General features: G+C 42.6%; 2 pseudogenes; both read right to left on the bottom strand.

Annotated features, from left to right (window-relative positions):
• Positions 1-8,586: 8,586 nt before the first annotated feature.
• Positions 8,587-9,474, bottom strand: LOC112304970 (ADP/ATP translocase 2 pseudogene; annotated as a pseudogene).
• A 5,766-nt stretch (positions 9,475-15,240) lies between these two features.
• LOC139440745 (ferritin light chain pseudogene) overlaps positions 15,241-23,314 on the bottom strand; it is a 42,540-nt pseudogene continuing 34,466 nt past the window's right edge.

Genomic DNA, 23,314 nt, shown 5'->3' with positions numbered 1-23,314 from the left:
TGGTATTTCAATTGCAAGAGTGGGGTAGGGACATTTACTGGAGGTGTGTTTGTTTAATGCAGCTTTTGGAGTCTGGCTTATACTACTTAATTTCATAGCTGTCACTGTGTCTCATGGGAATGTGGTATTTCCAATAATTTGCAAGAATATGTGAGCTAAGCATTACCAGATCTCATGGCAGGGATGAAACTAATGCATGCACTCAGAGAGTCCCACTTGAGGCCCTTGCCCATTAGGACCAGAATACTAAATAACCTGTTTAAGTATGCTCTGTTGGCTATCAGTTTATTTTACAAACTGCTTTAAAACTTCAGGCAGATTATATTTATATTATTTATATTTTAATATATATTTTAAAACAATATGCTAAAATATTAAAAAGCAGAAAAACCCAAATACAAGTTTGAGTCTTCTGTTTCCAGGTAAGATTTAGCAAAAGTATTTTTATTCCTCATTCTGTTTATATTCTGTGTTCTACTTAATGACTCCAAATATTCATAAGTTTATAGCACTAGGTGCCTGCTATACAGTTTCTTGTGAAGTGCATTTGTTATGCAAATTGTTATAGTGAACCATCATTCATAAACTATTTATGTTTGTTTTAATGAGGGAAGAAGTACCCTGTCTTATTCCATATAATTTCTCTTTACAATGTATGAAATACAGCAAGATACTTGATAGATAAATATACTACTAATATTAGTGAATGTATGATGCTTGAAATATTACAGTATATTTATACTGTAATATGTATATTTTACACTATACACTGTAATATACAGTATACAAAAATATATATTGTAATAATATATACTGTAAAATATATATTACAATATATTTTTTGGACATTGATAATTATATTCCTTTAATTCCTCTGGGAAGTGGTGACAAAGATGAGTGATAGGTCCCTTGTCCCACTCATAAAGATGTTTCACTTTGCAAGGAGACACAGGCCAGTATAGAGAAATAAGATGAAAAAGGAAGTGGATTCCTAAGACAGATGAAGCAAGCATTCATTTCTTCATTTACTTAAGGTTGTTAGTGGTCAGCTCCTCCACTGGGGATGTGAGGCAGAAGGTATGGCTCCCCCCTGAGGACGCTGTCAGCCTAGTAGGGCAGTCAGACGTGTAAAAAAATGAGTGTTTCCTGCTATTTTCCCTTCCCCTGAGCTCTTGCTGCAGAACTCATGTTCATTGTTCCATCTGGCAAGAACGCATCTTGGCATGCATACCTTGGTTTTAGCGTATACAGCATTCCTGCATTTCTTTGCTTAGGACTTGCCTTCCTCCAGACATGAAGAAGGACCATCTGCCCAGTGTCTGTTATCCCAGTGTCTGTTATTACACTCTCTGTTTCTGTCCATTTCAGGTCCCTGGCAGAGCAGCATGTTTTCCTATGAGGGGGAAGGACATCTCTTCCGCACACTGAAAACCCTGCTAACTCTGGTCTGATCAGTTGGTGGTGGTGGTGATAGAATTCTCAGTGTGACAAGGATCTTAGAGTTACCTATGGCAGCTCCCACTGGCCTTGCAAATGGATCTTTACATCCTCTTGCACTTAGCTGGCAAACAGGAAGCCATTTTTTTTTACTTTAATAAATCAGGCTGCTGGTTGGCTGCAGTGGAGATTAAGGGTATAGTGTAGATGAAACCAGAGACAATTTTGGGCTGGACACCCTCCAGAAACAGGCATCATGGTCCCACCTAAAGACCTGGTTCCATCCTATTTTTTCTATTTTATGTTTTAAACATTTCTTCTTTTTTTATCATGAGATAAATCTTTAGAGGTAGATTTAAACACTGGAGATTCTGTGTGATAACTAGTAACATGTTCTTTATACCAGGAATTATAAGGAGGAGCATGTCGCTGTAGGTCTACAACTCTAAATTTCTGTGTTCCAAAAGGTCTAACCGGTGAGGCCATGGTATACAGGTAGTTTTCCATGCTTGGGGAAGTCTTGCTGTTTCCATTACAGGCGGTGGCAAGGAGGAGGGCAGGCTGACTGGGCAAGGGAGACTCCCACTTCGGTAGGTGAGTGTGGTGGGTGCACCACCAAGTGGCTACTCGGCACTGATAATCAGTGTGCACCGTTCTGGCTACCTGCTGTGTTGAAGGTTTCTCCGGACAATGTCCTCTATCCCAGTGACTTCTGCCTCTTTCCAAACTGCTCTCTCCCAACACTCCAGGGCAATTACATTTTTTCTGGGAAACCCACTTGTACCCAAAGTACTGTTGTTACCATCACCAGAATGCAACTCCTGAATGCACCACTATCCATTCCTGAGTAGGTGGAGCCTCTGAGGCTCGCAATTACCAAAGTTATGCCAACAGCCTCTTTTAAAGATTTCCCTAGAGTACATGTGGGGGGAAGATGATGCTCTGTGAAAACTGAGCATTAAAATTTTCTTGAAAATACATTTATAATTGCATATAAAGCAAAATGTGCATGTGAGCCGTGTGGCTTTATTTTTAATTATCTGTTTTTTAGTAAAAATTCCACTAAGTTTTCAAGAAATAAAATCCCAGGGCCTCATAAATGAATGAATAAAATATGAGGCATAATAAAATCAGATGATGTAATGCATATGAAAAATGGGGCAAGTGGAATATAAATAGAAAATATATATAGTCTTGCAAGACTAACATTGTGCTCTTTTGCAAAATAAATATCTCTAGAATATTATAAGCAAACAAGTTTTAAAATTTAGAAGTACACTATTATTTTATCTTAGGTTTTATGTCTAAATATTAATGTATTTATATTTCTTTTTGTTTTTATTAATCCACTGAAGCAGGCTTCAGCTAATTCCCACAACCAAAATGTAGTTCACAGATGCTATCTTTTCATAAAGAAAAAGATAAATTTGTGTTTCGTGATGTAGCTATGTTATTTTCAATGAGAGGAGTTATGTTGTATTAGATTTTCCCATTCCAATGTAACAGAACAGTCTCAAAATCGATAAAACAGCAGCACAAATAATACATAATATGTGGAAAAGTAGATCACTCTGCATTAATTCATAGAGAAAATAGGTCGGCTCGAACACTGGTCTGAGAGGAGTAATTAGTGTTAGTCACTGCTTTATGCAGAAAAGAAGTTACTACCAATTCCTGTCCTTTTTTTTTTCTCCCACTTTCCAGACTCTTGTGTCAGCAAGCACTGAGAAAGCAAATAAAGCGTGGGTTTAGTGGTTCTGAGAGGCACGGCCAGAGTGTGGGTCTGGGGTTAACAATGCATCTGAGTTTCCGAGTCGCATCAGGCAGAGATGGCGAGGCCGCCAAGGGCGGTGCCAAAGCCAGGTCCCCACCTGGAGCAGCAGAGCTGCCGCTTCCTTCTCTTCGCCTGAGCAAACTGAACGCCAAATATAAAAATAGGAGGCTCATCTGACCATCAGGACTCCCAGGCTTGTTGCTGACATTTCTAACTCTTGGGCGAGTATAATGGCAACCTGCAGGTTTCATTAGACTTCTCTGCTAAGCTGGCTTTTGTCCTTGAGAGAATCATCCTGCCTGTTTATGTTGGTGGTGGTGAAGTACTTTTTACTTATGGAAAATTTTGACACATAAATCAGTGTATCTAGGGCAGAGTTTGCAAACTCACAGTTCCTAGATATATTTTGTTTATGTTGGTGGTATTATTTTTTGAATTATTTTTCAACATTTAAAAATCAGGAGATTTCACGTTAAAAATATCTAGATTTCTAGTATTCTTACTGAATCTGAAAACCTGGGAACAATGGGCCCCTATTCCTTTATGGCACAACCACCTGGAGCTGAGTAGCAACAGCACTCGTTAATCACAAACCCCGTGTGGTTGCTGGCTGGCCAGAGCACCCTGATCCCCTGATTTGTAACACCCTGCCTGTCTGTCTCACTCATTTGCCTTGTCTACCTTGTTCTGCTTTGGACCAGTGATTTCTCAACATTGGCTGAATATTAGAATCACCTGGAGAAATTTTAGGCCTTGGCTGTACCCCCAGCAATTTGATTGTGTTGTTCTGGAGCAGGGTGGAGTTTCCTCAACACAAATAGTTCTGATGTCTGGCCAAGATGGAAAAGCTGGACCATGGAGGACAGAAAGTGGACACATCATGAGGTTCCCAGTGGAATCATTGCTTGGCCTTGTGATATCCATTAAGGAAATTATAAGTTTCTTGGTTCTTCCAAGGAGAATTGATCTGATTTTCATTTCCTTTAGATTTTGTGGTGTTGGGGGGATTCACTGGGGGTCATGAAGTTGCTGGCAAAGGATGGATCAAGGATCTTGACTTTAAAGCAGATATAAGTGCTGAAGATCACACTCTTTGTTTTTGGACTTTCCCCTCTTACAAAGCCTAGTGTAGGCACTGTAGTTTGCTCCCAATGTCTCTTCCTCCCTCTCTGTCTTGCAGCTCCTCCATGCTGTGCAAGATGGGAACTTTATGGCTGTGTAAGGCAGGAATGCATCTGTGGATCATGTCAGGAGATCAACCTTTTTAATGTTCATAAAAAGACAGGATGTCAATTTAAAGCCTCATGTGTCACAAGCATTTTCAATCTTGCTGTGATTTATGAAATACCAGTATTGTAAATTGCAATCACGTTGGCCCATAAAATCCTGGCAGCTACTTCAATAGAAAAACTTGCATCCAAAAATATGATCTATAGGTGGGATAAAAGTTTCAAAAAGGAAGTGTTGTTTAATAGGCAGGTACTATGGTCATACTCTACTGACATGGGAAAATTCTCAGCAAGAAATTTTCTTTCCCACTGCATGACACCCTGCACAAAGCATGGCCAGGTAGAAGGCCGTCTTGCCATTTCTGCATGTCTTGTGAGCAAGGGAGAATTCAAGGAGGACATGGCAGAAAAAGCAAGAGGGGGAAGTGAAGCTATCATTTGAAAGGAACCATCCAAGGTTCTCTTTGCTATTCTCTATATTTTCACCTGCAGATAGACATTCCCTGAAGGACCATAGGAGAATACAGAGGCTGTGCAGAACAGTTGGGATGGGCCAGTTTAATGTGTAATGGACTGGCAGAGTTAAGATGATTTAAAAAATGCATCTGTGTGTGTGTGTGTGTGTGTGTGTGTGTGTGATGGTGTGGGGAAGTGGGAGAGAGAGGGAGACACAGAGAGTCCTAAAGACACAGAGAAAGGGAGGGGGAGGTAGGAGGCAGAAGGGAGGAGAGGGGCAGGAAGATCACGTGGAACTGTGTTCCAACTGGTTCTTGTACAAAAACCTTCATATGAAAACACAGTGAGTTCTTCAAACCTCATAGATAGAGAACCATATTCTTGGATCCTTAGAAGAAACTTAAGATTTAAAATCCTTAAATTGGGTTTTGGACATGGATTTGCTATCACCTCAGACTTAGGGTCACCAGATCATAGAGAACTTCGCATCAGCAGGAATCTGGTGGCAGTGGGGGAGACCATGGACCCCGAATGTTTAATCAAGGTATTGCCATTTACAAGACCTGTATTACAGAAAGGAAGGGAGGCTCACCAGCCAGGGCCTGAAAACTACTTCATCCCAGTGTGTTTTTTTAACACATCAAAGTGACAAGATTTTTAAATCCTCGATTTACTCTTCAAGCTTTGCCCTGTGGTCTGCTGGGGAGGTGGGGCTTCCTAACACCCAGGTAGGAAAAAGGAGACAAAAGGAGACTTAATAGGGAAGGGAAGGTGAACTTACAAGTTGCCCAACTTCCAAAAATCTACTTGAAAGGGGTATGTTTAAAGAGGTGCTGATCATATATGTTTGAAAGAATGTCAAATATACATTTGAAAAGAGGTCAGATACACATTTCAAAAGAAAGGAAAGCATAGTTTTTGTTCTGGAGAACAGAGAAGAAGATGATATTGAAATTCTATAAAGGGGTCATGGCTGTACAAGGAAGGAAAATCTTAAGGATATTTTTGGTAAGCTAATCTTTTCCAAGACAAGAAATTCTCTAGATTGAGGAGGGGCTGATTTCCTCTCCCTGCATATCTTGATCATCTTGATATTTATTTCCTTCCGGGTAGTTTGACAGAGTAGGTACTCAAAGAATACATTTTGATAATAATGTTTCTCTCATGGGCAGAAAGAAGTTACACTTAATTGGAATTCTGAAAGCACTTAATTATTTGATGCAAACTACTGTTGGAGATCAATTTTGTTGTGCCCTCTGACAGTGGTAAGTTTCTTTGAAGCCATGTGCTTTCAGAAAGCAGTGACAATTAAGAAATCCTATCACATGTTTGTATTTCAGAAATGGCTAACCTTTGTCAAAGAAAAGAAATGACACTGGATGGAGTTAAACAGTTAAGGAAGACTTTATTCAGGCTATTGTGCCCTGACTGGTGCGGCTCAGTGGGTTGGGCATCATCCCGAAAACGAAAAGGTTGGAGGTTTAATTCCTGGTCAGGGCACATGCCTGTGTTTCAGGCCAGGATCTGGTCCAGGAGTGTGTGAGAGGCAGCCAACAGATGTTTCTCTTCCACATTGATGCACATTTCCCTCTCTCTTTCCTTCCCTTCCTCTCTCTCTAAAAATATATAAATAAAAATCTTAACAAAAAACCTATTGCAATAGGGGTCAAAACTACTGCAACCAGGGAAGAGACTGAACTCATCTTTGAATGTAGCAGGGGCAGCTTGGGTTTATAAGCAACGGCCAGGATGAAAAAGTCAGTGGATGGAAAACTACTGTGAGGAACTTGGTTAGCCATCAAGGGTGGGGAGATTATTACAAAATTGTCTTGGCAGGATATCTGTTAAAATGGGTCAACAGGACCAGAAGGAGGTCTAGTTGAGAAGAGGGGTCAGCGGAGCCTGAAGTTCAGTTGAGACGGGAATCCTTGTCACCACAAAGAACCATCTTGTTCTTGTCTGTTCTGAGGTAGAGCCCACCTCATCCTTCCTTACGACTCCCACAAGACTGGCAGAAGACTCCCTTGTTTATCTGCTTCTGTGAAACTCCAGACTCCTTTAGTCCTCATTGATGAATCTTCCCCACATTGCCAACCTGAATAAAAATTATCTGTTCCGTTGGTCGGTGGAGACCGTCTTCCCCAGTTTGGGTGCTGTGTCTTGGTTAGAAGTGAAACACTTGCCTTTGGAACACTTCCTGTTCCATCTAGGTAGTGAGGCCTCTCCGAGCCCTTGGAGCTCAGCTTCTGACTGGGAATTGCAAGACTCCATGGTGAGTCAGACCCTTGCCTTCCCAAAATTGAATCCTAGATAACATCTTTTGCATGTAAAACTGTCATTGGAGGTTCTGGAAGGCTTCTGGAAAATTATAAAGAATTTCTTCTTTTATCTTGTAAAATACTATTTTGATATTTGTTTACAATGAAGATAGATATTAAAGATAAATGGATACAAAATTTTTGACCTGAGAAAAGAACAGATTAGGGCTGCATCATAAGTGTAGATGTATAGTGTCATCCAAATATTAGTGCAATGTTACATTACGGGGGTAGAACTGTGTCTTCCTCTGATGAGATGTAATGTCCCTCCCACCCCAAAACCACCAGATCACTCAAGCTAAAAGCATTCAGACATATACACAAACACCCAATAACTGTGAAGTGACAACTACACACCAGGCACTGTACTTAGTGCTAATGGACGATCCAACAGACAAGTTTAAATTCTACTGGTGAAGACAGACACCAGACAAGTGATCAAAAAGTAAATAATGGAATTATAGATGATAATGATTTTTATAAAGAAAAACCAGGATGACATGATGAAGAATAGGAGGAATGATCAGGTGACCAACCTGGGACTGGAGGGCCTGCTGAGCCAGCCATGCCGGCACCCAGGAGGAGAGCATTTTCACCTCACTCTGACCTCTACGCAGCTTAGATGCCGGATTAAACAATGATTTGCATTTGCTCAGTAAACTGTTTTGCCTGATGCGGCTAGTAGCCTACTCTCAGAGTGCATTGAGCTTCCCACCAGTTTTATCTACCGATCAAGGGTTAGTTGTTATCAGGTTAGGTGTGGGCAGCACAGCAGTCAGAGTGGGAGAAAAAATTTAAAAGCATGGGAAGATTTTGGACTTACTTTGCCTCACAAGAAACTTTATGTTTTTACACCAACGAGAGAAATTGAAACTGGAAGTAGTTGACAATGTAGTACGGCAGAAGATGTGGGACTCTCAAAGGTGGACCTTCCCATCCTCCTTCCCCAATTTAATCTTGGCCTTTTATCAAATGACTGGGAATGGAGTACACAATTAAGCTTTAGGTTAAAGAAAGTGTTTAAAATAATATATCATATTTTCGATGTTTTACCACTTCAAGTTATTTTTTTTCTTTTAACCGACCAACCCACCGACTAATTTTTTTATATTTCAAATATTTTTTATACCTTCAAATTTGTTGTTTATCAGGAGTGGCTGAAATAAAAAATATAACTGAGTCCCATCATCACCATGGAAATGGGTTTAAGAGAAAACTGGTCAGATGAATATCATTGTTTTCCACTTTCAACGAGAAATAGTTGCCACTGATAAATAGACTGCCAACAACAGTATGTCAAGAATGCTCAAGACATGTGACATAATAAAACATGCCTGTTCATGGGGTGGGGGGCGGAGGACTACGGAATAATTTATGTGAACTTCTTGATTTCATCATATGAGACAAGCACAAAAGCACCACCTGTGCCTCTGAGAACACTGCACCCTTGAAAAAAGCTTTGCCTCCTTCGTCACGGGCCATGTTCTTCCAACAGCACAGCGTGCCCGTGTACATGACATCAGTTCCTTTGCGCCCTGACCGCATCATCGGGAGGCAACCAGCAATGTCGAATGGATAGGAAGTCACCACGGCCACTGCTGTGACGGACCGTGGGATCCTCCAGCTGATGAAGATGTGAGCATTCTCGGGATCTGGGAGCATTCCCTGTGCAGTGCCATAGATCCCGAAGTAGGCAGCTTCCTAGATGTTAATACCCTGCACAGACACATTAAAGCCTTGGTACAGGCCCTTAGTCCCATCAGATTTGTAAATGTTTGTCAGGCAGTCACTGAGGTCTTTGAATTCCCTTTCAGCTCCGGCTTTGCCCATATCAGCGGCTAGACGGGTACAGACAAAATCAAGAAGTTACCCAAAACACAGAAAGGTGGCCTCAGCGGCACCACCGCATGCCAGATTTCCTGCAAAGTAGCGCCAAAACTGGATTCTCCTGTCCACACCACCAGGAAGATCTGCTTGTATTTATCTGTGAAGGCAAAGTTGAGAGCCTGGGTGGGGAAGTATCTGATGACACTGGCCAGGTTACCGCGCCAGAAGGACAGGACTCCCTGCTCCTTGGGGATGTGACCCGCGCAGTCTGTAATGCCCTTGTATCGCTGATCTGCGGTGATTGGCTTGCGGGCATGCTGCACCTGCAGCAGCAGCCTGACCCGCTCGATGGGGGCGACCGCTGTCTTGGAGATGGTTGCGGCCACTCCACCTGCCAGGAAGTCCTTGGCAAAGACACAGCAGCATCTGTCATGTTGAAAGGAAAGCAGGAGCGGGAGACTGCAGGACTAGGTTCGTAACTGGCTGGGACTCTGGGGCTTTAGCCCCACTGCCCTGAGCAAGAAAACCGAAAAACTACAGTATTCTTCTCCTAAACATGAGATCAAAACAATATCCATATTGTTTTGTAACCTTTATTCCCACTTGCAATGAATACCTCTCTGTTTCAATAAATATATTTCTACAATACATTTTTAGATGCCACGATGTTTAATTATGGGAATGGATCATAATTTTTTGTAGCTATTTACAATGGTCAGCTATTTAGAGGGTTTGAGCTTGTCTCTACGATGAACATCCTTATACACACATACTTGTACACATCTTTAACATTTTTCCTGAGGTAAATTGCCAGGGAGTGAATTTCTGGCCTAAAGGAACACACATCTTTAAGATCTTTGATGTGTACAACCAAATTATCCTCCAGAAAGATGGACTGTCACGTGTCTTTTGGGGTGAAATGTTCCTGAAATTCCCTGAATATTTCTGAGACAATTTGATAATCAGACAAAGGGTCACACTTAAAGGTTATGTGTACATATAGGGATACTGAATTCAGGCCCTTCAAAGGACAGAATGGCTAAAACAGCAGCAACAACGAAAAAGCCATAAAGCAATAAAACATAGCATAGCAGCTATTACATACCCAGCAACGTCACCATCGTCTTGTGAAAAGCGTGCTTTTGCCAGTCAAAGCCTTAGTTTTTGTGTGACAGATAAAAGGTAACAGAGTCTGACCCATTTTTGCCACCGTGGTCCTCCCACTGTCTTCTCTGAAGGTACTTACTGGCTGCCTGTACGTCCCAGTTTAAGGGCTGCCTGCCCCAGAACAGGCAGCAGTGTTGCTTGAAGGAGCAGTCTTCTTTGTCAGCACACCTGACTCTCTTTTTGATGATGTCTTTATAAACTTTGTTACTTCCTTTTCTTTAATCTACTGTGTGGTCACTTTAAATGTCATTCTTTGAACCGTCTCTTAGAGACAGCTCAAGAGGAAAATAATTGCATTAGTGACAAACACTGAGACACAGCATAAGCCCAGAATGATACACCAGTCAGATTTAACACCTTTTCCTTCCATAGCTGTCCTGGATGTCTTTTGAGCTGATAATTAGGTTTCCAGGGTTTTTGTTCTCATTAATGGCCCTTGTACTGTCAAAAACCCCTACTGAGAGTGAGATTTATTTAAAGTAGAAATTAAATTCCAATAGAGAGAACAGAGCCAGGAATTCCCGCCACATCATCCAGTAATAAAGGAATTTCTCGCCACTCTGCCCTGAAACAATTTAACAAGGGCTTCTGTCTTGTTCCAAACTCAAATAAGGACTTCCAGATTTTAAATTCTCTATGTCAGTTTAATTAGTTTCTCCTTTATTTACTCAGTAGCTTTGGATATAAGTGCTGGGTTGTTTCCTGGAGCTGAATATCTCCAGCATTGTGAAGAAGGGAGACATTGATACTTTCGAGAAAGCTTTCTTCTTTCTAGTGTGGGGAGGCTGACCCAGAAACGGAGCAGCGAGCATAATGTGATATAGGTGAGTGGAAAGGTAGACATGAAGTTCTGTGGAAACACAGAGAAAGAGGTGGCCTAATTTCTTCTTGAGATATCAGAACAGGCTCTAGAGGGGAGGTGACCTTTGACCTGAGCCTGGAGAAGGGGTAGGATTTAGCTAGGCAGAGAACATGAGCATTTTGAGCATTACAGGTGGAGGAGGGCAGGGGTGTTAACGGAGACAAAGAAGGAGAGTATCTGTGAAATGCCTTAGGGGACCAGGCAGGATTTGCTCTCCAAACCTTTGCCCTTACCGCCTCTGTGATCACCTGCTACTACCTTCATTAAATGGCCGTTTAAAAAGGGTGAAGTCTTTGTTGTTCTCCATTAGAAGGGAGAAGTAAAGAATAATGCTGTCGTTGAGTTTTCTATAGGGACCCAAATTCTGCTCTAGAAGGTTACATATGCTATCCCATTCAGTCCTCACCACGACCCACCCGTGGGGCTTGTTGTGCTCACTGCCACCAGGTTTTGGACGAGGAAACAACTTATTTGGTGAGCTGTTGTCAAAGGCCACACCCCTAGTAAGTCATCTATGGGTGGATCCTTCAAATGTCTCAGCGGAGGCATCAGCTGGGAGGAGAACACACCTGGCTGGGGGCTTTGAAGGTGCGCCCGATGGTGTTGATGGTGTGTGCTCCGCAGAGTGGGCGCCTGGAAATGGGGGTAAAGGGAGCAGAGGTAGAGGACGCCCAAATAATTTGTCACGGACTTCCAAGTGCATTTGCTCATTTATCTCTTACTCATTTAATAAAGGTCTATTGAGCATTGGGGTGACAGGCACGCTAAGGCAGGATTGTTACTCGCAGTGAGCTCTCGGTCTCTGAAAATGTGAAGATTGATGGATTACAATTCACTGCAGAAGTGCTCAAATGGAGGTACCCCAGTGTATGGAGACGATAACTCTGCCTGAAAGAACCAGGGGACAACCTGGAGATGGATCCTAAAGGATTGCCGGGAGAGTTTCTGGGGAAGGCAGTGAGTGAAGGCATCTGAGGCAGAAGGATTGGTGAGGGCGAAGGCATCAGTTTGTGAAGGAGAACAAGATGTGTGGAGACTGGTGCACTCACTGCAGTGGAAAGAAGGTGAGGAAGAACAGGGGAAGAAAAGCCAGGGAGAGAGGCAGGGGCTAGGTTGAGAAGGGGCGTAAGAGTCATTCTGGGGACTAAATTTAATCCTGTATGTTCTTTTTTTCCTAAGGCGGGAGCAGTGCGATAATAATTCTAGTGGTGATCTGGAGGACAGAGCTGAGGAAGGAAGTGAGTGGGAAGGCAGAGAAAGAAACACCCGCTTCCCTGGCACTGTTGTTGAAGGGACGCAGGCCGCACTGGAAGCAGGAGGAATGTACCTTCTGCTCCCCTCATCTGACCTTCTCACTTTCTGCCAGTGGAGAGTCCAGCTGGAGCCTGGGATCCGTGCATTGCAGAGCCCAGCCTCATCATCACAGAACAGAGGGTGGGATAGGGGCTGAACTTATGGACGAAACCCTGGAATTTATTCACCCACCCCTCTCCATGGGAGATGCAAGAACCTTTGAATTCTTGTCTCTTTGTTGTTGCTCGCTCTGTGAGAGAAATAATTCTTCCTACTCAAGTCTCCTCAGCTATCAAAAAGGAGAATTAAAGATGATAAATTGAATGAGTTTTAAAAAGTTGGTGAATAAAATACTCCTTCTATTGCCTGTGTCCTGTTGTTATTCCCAGCAGCCTTTGCTTATGACTTGGTGCCATAGATTACCTGATACCATCGTTATTGTCTCTGTTTACAGGTTTTATAAGAAGAAACTTTAAGTCTTTTAGGAGGGGTATATTAAAAAGCAGCTCCACTATTAAAAGGAAATAACTATTCTTTTAATAACACCAGGACATGGTTTCCTGAAATCTGTGTGTGTGTGTATTTGTGCGTATGCATTCTCATTTGTTATTTTCATGTTTATTTAGTTCCTCACTTTATATTTTTAACAGCTTTAGTGAAGTATAATAAATACACAGTAGGTCTTAGTCTGTTTGGGCTGTTGTAACAAAAATGCCATACATTGGGTGGCTTACAAGCAACAGAAATTTCTTGTAGTTCTGAAGGCAGGAAGTCCAAGATTAAGGCACCAGCAGATTTGGTGTCTGGTGAGATGTCTTTCTTTTCAAGGTGTCCTCACATGGCAAAAGAGGGCCAGGTTGCTCCCCGAGATCTCTTATAAAGGCACTAATCTCCTTCATGAGGACTCCACCCTCATGACCTAATCAGCTCCCAGAAATCCCATCCCTTAATACCATCACCTCAGGGGTTGGGTTTCAACCTATGAATTTTTAGGGGGAGGGGCATAGCGGTTCAGTCTATTTCATAGTACATTGCATATATATTTATGCACACAATTCGACATATGAGGAGGTCTGTCCAGAAGGTATCCAGCCATGTAATATGAAAAACAGAGGCATTTACTGAAGAACATACAAGAAACATTGTACATAGGACAATGATGCTTCAGTCTCCTTCAAAGTAGGCACCTTGGGACCTCACACAGTTCTCCCAATCACTTTCAGCTGCCCTGTTGTATTTTCCTGAATCTCACTGATGGTCTGAAATCTCTTCCCTTTCAAAGGTGATTTTAATTTTGGGAAAGGCCAGAAGTCACAGGGCACCAAATGTGAGCTGTAGGAGGACTGAGTCACCTGAGTGATTTGATGTTTCACCAAAAAACTCTGGACAAGACATGATGCATGAGCGGACACATTGTTGTGATGAAGCTGCCAATCACTAGTTGCCCATAGCTGCATCCTTCTGAATCATTTGAGTAGCTTCTGTGGAGGAATGTTCAAGCTTAATGCAAAATATGATGAAGATCCATTGCTCTACTCAGGCATTTTTAATGTGATGGCCACATAGTACACACGCTCACTCAATGGTGTCTATTACCCCCACTGACTAGTACAGTGAAGTCATCATTATTCACACATGTGCATTTCAGTCCACTCTCCTTGTTTGCCAGGTTACATTCATGTTGTGCAAACTGTTCCCATTATATTAACAATGGCTGGACTTTTCCCAGACAGACCTTGTATGTGTAAAACTGAAACATCACTGCAATCCAGACAGGGAACATATCCATTGCTCCTACAAGATGCCTCATGTCTCTTGGTAGTCTCTCCTTCTTCTGCTATTCCTTATCTTCAGGCAACACCTGATCTGCTTTCTGTCACTACATAGTCACATGATAAGTTTTACAAATAAGGAATAAAAATCTGATGTGTCTGGGAAAGCTAGTTGTTTGCCCAAACATCCTTTCCCACCCTTTTCCTTTTAAGTGAATCCTGATTTATATCACGGAGGGCAAGGAAATCTCTGGAAGAATTTTTCCCCAGCCTTCCCCATAGCTAGGTATTGCCATATAACTAAGATCTTGCCAATGAGATGTAAACAGAAGTGATCTTTGAGACTTCTGGGAAGACTGCTTACAGGGAGCTAAGTTGGCTTGGAAAAGACTTTTTCACCTTTTCCCTCACTTCTCTTTCTGCTGTGTGGAATACACTCATAATGGCTGGAGCTCCACCACCATGTTGGACTATGAGGTGACCTTGAAAATTGAAGCCATTCCCTGAGTTGATGGAGCAGGGAGACGAACCTGCATTTCTGATGTCACTGTAGGATGCACTATCTACATCCGGGCTTCTTTTATATGAAAGTGTCATAAACTTCTAGCTTTCTTCAGCAACTCTCATTTCACTTTTATTTTTATATGTAATTGACCCTATCTGAACAGAAACATTCATACTTCTATTTTTGCTTTCTCAGAGCAGTTACAACAATGCCACCTGTTTGTATTTCCATTCGACTGATATACCTGATGTAGGTCCTCTTTAAAACATTTATATTTCACTTGGCTTTGACAGGGGATTGGTCGCTTTGCTGGGGTCAAGCAATCTCCTCAAAAATGTTAGCAAGCAAATTGTTACAGGGCCTTGATTCTCCAGGCTCTGACACATCAACTGCTCTGACAGAATAAAGTGCTATGCATTTATTTCATTTATTTTTTTGCTGCATAAAGCTTTATTGTTTCTATTTGGTCCATGGCATGGGAGGGACCTCCGGGGTCGTTAATAGGTTGTCTTGTGGTTGCAGGCAGAGGTTCAGGCAGAAGGCAGACACAAGGGGAATGCAGAGGATCCCCTCAAAAGTCTCTGGGCCCCAAAGGTTCCCCTAGTTGGGTTTGAGGGTGGAGCTTTTGAAGACATATTCACCCAGCCCAACCTGGGGCTGGCCAGCCTGCAGGTGTTCATCAGGTGGTCTCCCATCTTCTTGATGAGCTTCACCTCCTCATCCAGGAAGTGGCTCTCCAGGAAGTTGATAGAGGTGAGGGTCCTGCATGCAAGTGGAACCCAGGGCATGCACATTCAAAAAGCCTGGTTCAGGTTCTTCTCCAAGGCCTAGGCGGCTTCCATGGTGTCCTGAGTTTCACCCCACTCATCTTGGGACAGCTTCTGCTCGTCCTGGAAGAATGCACGGCCATTGTGCTGCTGTGGCATGTTCAAGAGTCATCTGGCTCCCTCAAGCTTCTCCACTTCCTGCTGCCAAGTCTCAGAAGAGGTAGCCCGCACCCTCCAGAGCCACATGACATGATTGAAACAGAAGCCCAGAGAGAGGTAGGAGTAGGAGGCCCATAGATGCATGTTAACCAGGTGGTTGATGGCAGCCACCGCCTCGGTGGAATAATCCTGATGAATTTGGGAGATAATGGTTGCTCAGCTGTAAGGAGTTAAGCTCAAAAAACAGTGTTGGCTGGTGTTGGAGGCTGAGGATAGCTGAGGTGGTTCCGAAGATTGCAAATGAAAAAGTGGTTGGAGCCCTGGCTGGTATGGCTCAGTGGGTTGAGTGCCGGCTTATGAACTAAAGGGTCACTGGTTCAATTCCCAGTCAGGGCACATGTCTGGCTGTGGACAAGGCCCCTGGTTGAGGGGGGGGGCATTTGAGAGGCAGCCAATTGATGCTTCTCTCCCTCTCTTTCTCTCTCCCTTAACCTCTCTCTAAAAATAAATAAACTCTTAAAAAAATGGTTGGAAGGTGGTTGAAAGCTACCAGAAGCAGTGTCCTTTCCTTGGGTCTGCTCAACTGAAAACTGTCGAAGCAAGAGACAGATCCAGGGAACCGTGGAGGGCACTGCCAACAGTGCCCTACATTTAAGCACCTTTTATCTTAAGGGGATTTCATGATGTGTGATGCCTTGAACACTTTCAGGGAGGCCAGGGAGGCCCTCTGTCCCCCTTCTCCATGTTAAGGAAAAGAAAAAATGTAAATAGAAATTATAAGTCTATGTGGTGAAAGAAAAATGTCATTACGGCTCAATATAAATCTCCTGGAGCCACTGTTCCTTTCTCGTCATGGACGTAGGATGTATTTCCATCACTGCCCTGGCTTAGTGTACCATGTCCGTTATCTCAACACGTGAAAAATAGAGTCCTCCTGCTGCCTTTGCCACCAGGTGCAAGGATCCATGCAGTCCCGTGGAGGCCTTGGCATGTTTACTTATGAACCAGGGCCTAGGACACATCTTTCTTGCTTGCCTCTAACAAGCTTTCTCTTGTGAGGAAATGTGGTTTGTGCTGTAAAATATAAATTTAATTAAGCTCTGTTAGGCACTGCATTCCTTGTGAAAAAGGGAAAATGGAAGAACTATATAATAAAGAGTAATTGGCCTAGGCAAACATTTGTGCTATTTTTCACTGGCATTTCTGGAAATTAAGCTATTAAATCAGGAGAGCAGGTCAGGCCGGTTTGATATTTATTTTTCATTCCTTGACTACAAAATAAAAGGCTTAACTTACAATGACATAAAATCAACACCTACTGTGTTCCATTAATTAATTCTGGCATTCTATCAAAAACATTTCCCAGATTTGTCTAACATGATTTTTTTTTGTTCATAAAAGCCTGGAACATACTAGCTATGATGCCATTATATTGCAGATTTTTAAAAAAGGTTTCTATAATTATTCTTATCCCCTGCCTGGTATTTTTTGTGAGCAAACAAAACTGGATACATTGGAATGTTTTGTGGCCTGTGAAAATGTCTTGGCATTTTTTCATAAACTTTGGTGGTCTCTTTCTAGTTCTCAGTATTTTAAGAAAATTGTAAATAGTTCACTAAAGGCATGAAAAATTTGGAGAGTCTGGGACATATTTAACTCACAGTTTCTTATTTATTTTACCTTAAACCTTACATGGTTTTATTTCAAAATAAATATTTCCCAAAGTCTTCATTATTTTCTAATAATGGGCATAGTTTTTTTTCTTTACCATTTAAAAAAATATGTATTGGATTTGTCTTGTTCTTATAACATTTCTATGCGAGAAGGTGAAGATACTTCAACTTGCTTTTCTTCAATTTTATGCAAAAATTTCATTTTCTTAACTCAGATCCTGTAACCTTTTGAGGAGGAAACGTGCACACTATGTATGATTCATTGATCATACTGCAGTGAGAATTGAGCACAGCCCCTCTTCCTGCTGGGTTGAAAGCATCTTACGCTGGGGGATGTGTTGGTCTTAGCTCATTTCCTGCACCCAGCAAATGCTCCATATACATCTGTTGAATTGATTTGAAAATAATGGAGCCAGGAAACAAAACTTCTTGACTTGCACTTACCAATGCTGCATTTTCAGAAAACCAGTTTGACCTAAAGAGTTAAAAAAATTGACTTGGCTAAATATTTACTTCTCTTTTAAACTAGTCATGCTATGGTTATACAGGCATAATGTTATGAGTCAATTTGATTTTCTGCGCTTCATGTTTTTCTTGTGAAGAGATTAAAACCCAATGACAGAGGCCCTTCACAGTGATCTGGCTACCCACTCAGCACTCTACAAATGCTCTCACCTGCTGATCGTGACGTCCGTGAGATCAGAGCTGATTATTTTCCTTGTAGCCCCCATGGCTCAAACAGGGTAAAGCTGAGCAATAAACATTTATTGAAGAATAACTGATTGACAAATATGAAACAGATAACATAATGGTGAACAAGTATGAAACTGATCTCCAAACTTATTTTTTGACTTTTTAAAAAGCATTCTTTTTACTTATTACCTCTGAATTTCATATGTTACCTTTCCTCGGTTCTTTGTGCACTTTCTCAATATAAGGGAGAATTGAACCCCATAGACCAATGGCTGATAAGGGAGGCAATGTAAAAAGAAGCAACCTTCAAATGACTGGTGATAGGCAGACATGTTTTTTCCTTCTTTCTTTTTTTTTCTGTGATAAGTGTTTCAAACTGGCTCAGACTATTGATATCTCATAAAAGTTTACTCCAAAAAGCCTTGGAAATAGGGGACGTTGGATGGCCAGAAGCTGTGTGGAGCTTGGCCCTTCCCTGAGGTGGAGTATCTGGATGATAGCTGTTTCCAGCTCTCTATACAGTCAGAGTGAGTCACCTGACAGGCAGAGAAAATTCGTTTCCTCTCTTCCTGTCAGCATGACTGGCGTAACTATAAATGCTGGTTAGCAGGTGCCTATTAGTTCATAGGAGGAATTTTTGAGGGAAAGATATTAAATAGGTGAGTGATTTGAAGCTAATTTGAAATGCTCGATTTGAAATATATGAAAACAAATTTACAGTCTGTATTATTATCCCCCCCAATTTTTATTTACAATTCAATTTTCTTTTGAAAGCACCTGGGGAATCACATTATTTTCCACATTACTGATAGCACTCAATAAAACATGGCATTTATGGATCAGGACTACTTTGCCACCTTTGGAAAAGCAAAGATGTCCTGTTGTTAAATTCATCGAGAAAGGAGGAGCTGCCACACTTTGCCATTTGTCCTTCGTGGGCTCTAGTGGCCTCTGGACAGACATGGCCACCTATTGGCACCTGGGATACATCACAAGCCAACTCAGCAACTTCTCCCCTCCCTGTGGGCACACCCCTTTCCAGTGTAAGCTGGGTGCTCCTCCCCCTGAGAAGGGTCTCTTCCCTGCCCATTGAGTCTGGGCTGGCTTTGGGACTTGTTCTGACCAGCAGAATGTGGTGCCAGTGATGTGAGAATTCCAGACATAGGCCTTAAAGCTTCAGTTCTCACTCTCTTGGGATGCTGTGCCTCAACTGCCACATTGGGAAACATGGCCTAACCTACAAGAAGAATGAAAGGTCATGTAAAGAAGAGATACAGCAACCCAGCTAAGTTCCCTAAGCACCTGAGTGAGGCCATCCTAGACAACCCAGCCCCAGCTGCAGAGGTGGCCTCCGCCAAAACCCAATGGAAGAGCTGCTCAGCTGAACCCAAGCCAAGTTGCTGTTCCACAGAATGATGAGTAAATAAAATCATTGTTACTTTGAGTCATTAATTTTGAGGTAATTTGTGAAACAGCAATAGGTGACTATTACAGCACCCTAGGAAAAGGATCCCTGCTTCTCAGTAGTTCATGGTATCTCTTCAGACAGCTTCTTACCAACTCCACCCACCCAGCCTGCTCACACTTAGTCTCTGTCTCTGGCCAATTCAGACTCGTGGTTTGGTTTGAGTCACACTCCAGCATTATCCTGGGATGCTGGGCCTTGGGATGTTCTTTGGCCCTACACTTTTTAGCCTATGGGCTGGACCAATTCCTTCATCAGTACCAGGAGCCTGGCTAGATGTGGTTGGTGTCCAGGGAACCTGCTTGGTCAAGAAAGGAGTTCAGAGGCCGGCTTACAGAGTCATGGGGCCTAAGGGAGAAATGTCCTTGGGTTTGCTTCAGCCATTGTATACCCAGAACATACTCTCATGCTCACAGTTTCAGTGATTGTTTAAGAGGCAAATCTGATCCCATTTCCAACCCCCTTTGAGCTTCCGCATTGCTCTTAAGATAAAGCCAAACTCCTTTTTCATGTCTCACAAAGCTCTGAATGTTTTGCTTTCTGCCTAACTTCATTATTTCACTCTCACCATTAATAGTCCCAGCACTGTACTTCATGTTTTGTTGGACTGGGACTCATTCTATGCACTTGAACGTGCCTTGCTAACTAACCCTGATGTTTAAGCCACCAGCGGGTGGTACTTTGTTATGGCAGCCTACTCTTTGCTGTGCAATGTTCAGATGCTTGGAATACATCATTCAGAAAAATAAAGATCATTACTTTTGAACATCTTACATTTTAGTGGAGAGTGATGGATCATGATCCATGAATACATGTTACAATGTAGTATATACTATGAATAAAAAAGAAAAAATACAGACGAGTAAGGTGAATTAGAAATGTGGAGGAGAGGGGCATGTATTCCTTATTGAGAAAGTGACATTTGAGCTAAGACTTGAAGATTATGAAGAGGTTATCCAAGGGTCATCTCGGGGAGACAGTATTGACAAGAGGAGGGGCTAACGCCATGTCCCTGAGGCAGTGTGTGCCTGGGAGTTCCTTAAACCCCTGAAGGCACTTTGGCTTTTACTCTGATTGAAAGCAGAAGCTGATGTGGGTTTCAGACGGGGGAGTGATATGATCTAATTTATGTTTTAAAAGGATCACTCTGGCTGCTGTGTACTAGGATAGATGGAAGCAAGGAGAACCATTTGGAGCCTCTTGCAGGAATCCAGGTGAAAAACGGGCCTCCCTCGCACCAGGGCCGTGGTAGTGAACGAGACAAGTAGTCTCATCCTGCACGGGGCTCGAAGGCAGAGCTGTAGGATTTGCTGACAGATTCAGTAAGAGAGTTTGTCAGAAAGAGAGGAGCCAAGGAGGACTCCAAAGTTAGTGTCTCTAGCAAATGAAAGATGGCATTTTCTATCCTTTCTTGCTTTGCCAAGAACATTAAGAAGTTTTTGGTGAAGTTCATTCTTTCCCTGTCCGCAGCCTCTTTCTTCTAGTTTGCTTTTTTGATGGCTGTGTTTGCTTTAGCATGGATGTCTGCCTTTTATTTTAGATGATTTGCTAAAATGTCCAGTCATCCTGGACTCTTCGCATTGAAGAGTGGGGCCTGAAAATGGCTTTGGGAGTTCAATGTATGTAGAGGAGGTGGGGAATGCTTGTTGATAGTGGTCTTCACTGTCAGGTGACCTGTGCGAGATTCCTTAGAAAAGAATCTTTCAGTCATACAGAGTGTGTCTGTGTTTAGGATGCTAAGGAGTTAAAGGGAGCTGGGGCTCTCAACATTTAGTGTGACACCTTTTTCAGTAAGGGCTGTGGCATGTGTCTTTAGTCCAGAGACTTATTTTAATACCTGCAAACAAAAAACCTTTCGTGTCTTGCCAGGATAAGTGATGGGCAGATGCCAGTTGGGCAAAGTGAAGGAGGGGATTGAATTTCTTATCCCAGGAACCTGGCCGGTTCAGGTAGCCTGGCCAGTGCCCAGAATGCAAGTGGGAGCAGAGGGGAGGGGCTGCACGGGTAGTGCCATGTTGCCTGGGTAACCAGGCTAGTGCCATGCATGGCAACAGATCTCCCCAAGCTCCCCCACAGGAAAAGGCAGGAGGAAGTCATTGCACTGAGCATGCACAAGGCTAGCAAGGGGGGTTGGCTAAGGCACAAGCCCTCCTACTCCTTTCCCTCTAGTGAAGGCCTGTTGACTCATTGGTTAAATAATCCTCTACCACACAAAGCACTCTGAACTCTGGCCACACTTCTTGTCAAGAGAGCCTGCTATTTGCTAGTTTCTTTGATCACATATACCGCACCCTGGGAGTGTCAGCCTCACAGACCTATCATGTGACAGTTTGGACTCAACACAAGAAGCACATTTCTAACAAACATGCTGGGAAGAGAATAACACTTTAGTGGAGGGTCTTCCCGCAGCTGTATGACAAATCTCCAATGTGCTCTTCTGTTTCATGCCTTCTCGCACAGGCTTCTTCATCTCAGACACTCTTTGAACAGCCATCAAAACGCTGTCTTCTTCTCAGTGTGCTTTATATAGATTAATAAGTCAATTACCTCCTGCACACCAGGTTTTCAAACACTGGCATCTCAGCTTATCGATTTAGATCTTCTGACAAAATGCGCCACAATGGTGGTTTCATTTTGTGCCACAGAAAATGCCTTTGCTAGGAAAACACTTCAGTTAAAATGAGCTTCAGGCATCCAGGAACTTAGAGCATAGAGGTCTGTAGATCAAAAGGAGAATTATGCACTTGAAAGACTGAGCTTTCTTAATTAATAATAAATTCTGCAAATTAAGAGAAGATTTGACATGATTTTAAAAAGTATTACTGTTTCACCCAAGTTATTTCACCTTTTTTCTAGGACTGTCCTAGATGTTCTTTGAAAGGAGTCTTTCCCCCCAAGTTTTAGTCATTCAATTATTTAACAAGGGAGAAAGACATCCATGTACCACATAGACAGAAAAATGAGACATTAGGAACCAAGTAGACACAGGAAGTGGAAAGCTCTGATAGTTACACCCAGGAAATGCCAGCCTTCTCTGACTTCCCTTCCCCAAACCCAGGTGCGTCCTACTACTTCTCTCTCTAGGTGAGGTCAGCCTACGCTGGTCTCCCACTGGACGGGGAACTTCTTTGTAACACTTACAGTTCATATTGCTCTTTTGTACCTGTCTTTCCTGCCAGCTGTGACCTCCACAAGGGCAAGGATGATGTCTATCTTATCTAATTCCTCTTCTCCAGTGGCTAGAACAGTATTTAGCACTCAAGAGCATTCACAAACTTTTTTTTTTTTTTTTAGACATAAGGATGAATGAATTATATAGTAAGGAAGATGAGGTAAGTTCTTTGCAAAGACGGTTGCAGCAATTCCTCACACCCCTTTGCAATGTGACTTTGCTGTTCTTTGCATCAAGAGGAGAGTCTATCCCCTCCTAACCTTGAATCTAGGCCAGCTTTGCTTTGACCAACAGAATGCAGCAGAAGTGACATTGTATGACTTCTGAGGCTAGGCTTCAAGAGGCCCCACAGCTTCTATTGCTACCATCCTGAAACCAATCCTCCATTGAGGAAGCCCACGTATCCTGTTGGCTCAGTTGGAACAGAAGTACCAAGCCAAAAGCCCCACCAACTGCCACACAGAGGAATGGGACCTTCCAGCAACAGCCAGCGCTCCTCCACCAGCCATCTGATCACAAACACGTCAGTGAGCTCAGCCAGCACCAGGTGGCGCAGAGCTGAGCCATCCCATCTGAGACCTGCCCAAATTGTTGACACAGAGAATGTGAGCAAATAGTTATTTTAAGCTATTATATGTTGGAGGTGATTTGTTGTGCAGCAATGATTGATACAGGAGGATTTTTCAGGTTTTTCTCAACATGTGAGTTCTCCTTATTCAAACTAGAGAATCTGTAAAATCTGCCC

The sequence above is a fragment of the Desmodus rotundus genome, chromosome 2, assembly GCF_022682495.2.
Source record: "Desmodus rotundus isolate HL8 chromosome 2, HLdesRot8A.1, whole genome shotgun sequence".
NCBI classification, from domain to species: domain Eukaryota; kingdom Metazoa; phylum Chordata; class Mammalia; order Chiroptera; family Phyllostomidae; genus Desmodus; species Desmodus rotundus.
This window is presented reverse-complemented; position numbering and strand designations above follow the sequence as displayed.